Source organism: Lolium rigidum, chromosome 3, assembly GCF_022539505.1.
Source record: "Lolium rigidum isolate FL_2022 chromosome 3, APGP_CSIRO_Lrig_0.1, whole genome shotgun sequence".
In the NCBI taxonomy this organism is placed as follows: Eukaryota; Viridiplantae; Streptophyta; class Magnoliopsida; order Poales; family Poaceae; genus Lolium; species Lolium rigidum.
In genome coordinates this window covers 149,420,452-149,424,352 of record NC_061510.1, presented here as the reverse complement: position 1 = coordinate 149,424,352, position 3,901 = coordinate 149,420,452, and positions in this window count along the sequence as shown.

The following is a 3,901-nucleotide window of genomic DNA, read 5'->3' as shown; positions in this document are numbered from 1 at the left end:
ATAAAACATTGGCGCTATGTCCGAGGATGTAGTTGTTGATTACATTACGCACCATACTTAATGCAATTGTCTCGTTGTTTAGCAACTTAATACCGGAGGGGGTTCGGATGATAACCCGAAGGTGGACTTTTTAGGCATAGATGCGGTTGGATGGTGGTCTATGTACTTTGTCGTAATGCCCAATTAAATCTCACTATACTTATCATGTCATGTATGTGCATTGTTATGCCCTCTCTATTTGTCAATTGCCCGACTGTAATTTGTTCACCCAACATGCTTTTATCTTATGGGAGAGACACCTCTAGTGAACTCGTGGACCCCGGTCCATTCTTTAATACTGAAATACAAATCTGCCGCAATACTTGTTTTTACCGTTTTCTCTCGCAAACAATCATCTTCCACACAATACGGTTAATCCTTTGTTACAGACAAGCCGGTGAGATTGACAACCTCACTCGCTTCGTTGGGGCAAAGTACTTTGGTTGTGTTGTGCAGGTTCCACGTTGGCGCCGGAATCTCCGGTGTTGCGCCGCACTACATCCCGCCGCCATCAACCTTCAACGTGCTTCTTGGCTCCTCCTGGTTCGATAAACCTTGGTTTCTTTCTGAGGGAAAACTTGCTGCTGTGCGCATCATACCTTCCTCTTGGGGTTGCCCAACGAACGTGTGAAATACACGCCATCACCTACCATTCCAAGAAATCCTCTTATTTCTTTTGCATTCTTGGGTGAATTCCACTCCAATACCGACTGAACCTTGCTTGGATTTACAGCTATCCCCTCTTTGGTTATGACATGTCCAAGAAATTCGACACTATCCAACAAAAATTTGCACTTGCTAAACTTAGCATACAGCTGATGTTCTCTCAGGATTTGCAAAACTATCTTCAAATGCTTTGCATGTTCTTCTTTATCTTTGGAATATGTCAGGATATCGTCGATGAAGACTATCACGAACTTGTCCAAGTACTTCATGAATATCTTGTTCATCAAATTCATGAAAATAGTTGGTGCATTTGTTAGTCCAAATGGTACAACCAAGTATTCATGGTGCCCATACCTTGATACAAAAGCTGTTTTTTGGAACATCTTCCTTCTTAATCTTGATTTGATGGTATCCTGACCTCAAATCTAACTTCGAGAAGACTCCTGCTCCTTGAACTTGATCAAAAAGATATTGGATTCTGGGTAAAGGATACTTGTTCTGGATTGTTACATTGTTGAGATTCCGGTAATCTCCACACATTCTCTCGCCTCCATCTCTTTTATCCACAAAAAACTGATTGGTGTACCCCATGGTGATACACTTTCCTGGATGAATCCCTTTTTTTCCAGTTCATCAATCTGAGCTTTCAAGTCTACTAACTCCTTTGGTCCCATCTTGTAAGGTGGTTGAGTTATTGGTGCGGTGCCTGGAATCAGGTCAATGGTGAATTCTATCTCTCTATCGGGTGGCATACCCGGTAACTCCTTTGGAAATACATCTTGAAACTCATTTACTACAGGGATTTCCTCAATTTTCACCTCCTTCAAGCTATTAAGCTCCAATCCTATCTCCAACTGAGTATATTTGTCTCCTTGAAACACTATCTGTCCTCCAATGGAATTGCGGAGTGATACTGCTTTGTCTCCATAGTCAATCACTGCTCCATTCTCCGTCAACCAATCCATCCCAAGGATGACTGATATATATTTCATGGGAATGATGAAAAGGTCCGCGAAATAAACACATTCACATATGGTCATGACCTGTGCCTCTTTCACGTGGGTTACTAAGATCGTTCCCTCCGCAGATAAGACAGTTATGGGATATTCTAGCTTAGAACATCTAATCCCGTATTTTTCCACGAACTCCCGTGCAAGAAATGATGTAGTGGCTCCTGTATCAAATAATACTTTTCCAGGATGACTAAGAATGCTGAGCGTACCTAGGACTGCTTGATCCGACTCTCCAGCTTGTTCCAAAGCTGTGCAGTTCAGCTTTCCATACGGTTTTCCCTTGCTGTTGTTGTAGTTTCCACCTCCGGCTCGTCCTCCTCCTGAGTTCTGTCCACTCCACGATGCCTTGTTCGGACACTCTGGCTTGATGTGTCCATCCTTCCCGCAACTGTAGCATATGATCCTGGGCTTCTGACAGTCCTTCTGCACATGTCCTCTCTGCCCACAACTGTGACATATGATCTGGTTTCTTGGGTTCTGTTTCTGACCTCCAAGGTTATACTGGTTACCGGTAGGTCGGAACCGTGGTTTGAAACTCCGGTCTGGTGTTGGCTTCGTAACTGGTTATTTCCTTGGCTCGATGCGAGCCCTCTTCCTCCTATCCTCCTGTACTTTCTTGTAATCATCCTCGAAAGTGATTGTCGCGTCAATCGGTTCCTGAAAGTCCACCGTCCGTGCCAACCTCAGTTGCATCTTCATGTATGGATTCATTCCTTTCATGAAACTTTTCTTTCTCTTCTCATCCGAATCCACCTCCTCAGGTGCATACCTCGATAGTCTGTTGAAATCACGAACATACTGCATGATTGGTGCAGTGTTCTGGTGTAATTCATCAAACTCCCTCTTCTTTAACTCCACCACACTCTCCGGAACATGAGCATCCCGAAACTTCTTCCTGAATTCCTCCCAGGTAAACCCCTTTTCTAAAGGATGTACGGCGACAACATTCTCCCACCATGATGCCGCTGGTCCTGATAGCAGATAGGTGGTATACCTGATCTTCTCCTCATTGTTGCATCCCACTATATTTAGCTTCCTTTATGTGTCCATCAGCCAATCTTCTGCATCCATTGATTCTGGAGCTGATGCAAAAGGCAGTGGTCTTGCATTCTGAAAGTCTGATAGGGCTACACCTCTGCCTTCTTTGCCCCTATCATTGAGGACATGAGCAAAGAAATTTTGCATGTTCTTGCTTTGGCTTTCCTGGTATCTTCTCCTATCTTCTTCCATTGATCGCATGTATTGCTGAAAATATGGATGCATCATAGGATGTGGTGGTGGTGGTGCATTCTCCATTCTGACTGCTGCATCTGCCTCTTCCTTTTCCTTTGCCTCCCGCTCTCTTCTAGCCTCTTCGGTTTCGACTAACGCCATTTCCCCTAGTCATGAAACAAAGAGCGATTACTCATACTTACACCATGCAAATGTTTTCTGAGCTCAACTCATTGCCCAGTACTAGTCACACAATGAAATCAAGAAGCAAATCCAAAGCAAACATTTATTATGTATATACACCGTATATAACATAACAGTACACACATATATTACATGTGGTGTGTATAACCACTTATTTGGCTCCAAGCCCAAGACAACGGAATTTAAAATACATCTTAGTACAATACCAGCTATACTATTCTATTCCTTCCTCGAGCACTACTCCTCATCGTCATTGTTCGCTGATGACCCACAAGTATAGGGGGTGTATCGTAGTATCTTCGATAAGTAAGAATGTCGATCCCAACGAGGAGCAGAAGGTGTTGACAGGCGGTTTTGATGAAGGATTCACTGTAAATGCTCACAGACAAGTATTGAGGGGGTTTTGATGTAACAGATGAATAAAGTACGAGTAAGTAAAATGCGAGAGAAATAATTGCAGCGAGTGGCCCAATCCTTTTTAGCACAAAGGACAAGCCGGTTTGTTTACTTATAATGACCAAACGTTCTCGAGGACACACGAGATTTTAGTCTAGTGCTTTCGCTACATACAGTTGATTAATCTTCATTGTTTTGATAAGTGTTGTGTGGGTGAACCTATGCTAATGCACCGCCCTTCCTAGGACTAATACATACTTGTGATTATACCCCTTGCAAGCATCCGCAACTACAAGAAAGTAATTAAGATAAATCTAACCACAGCCTTAAACTCGAGATCCTCGCGATCCCTCCCGCATCGATATACCAAC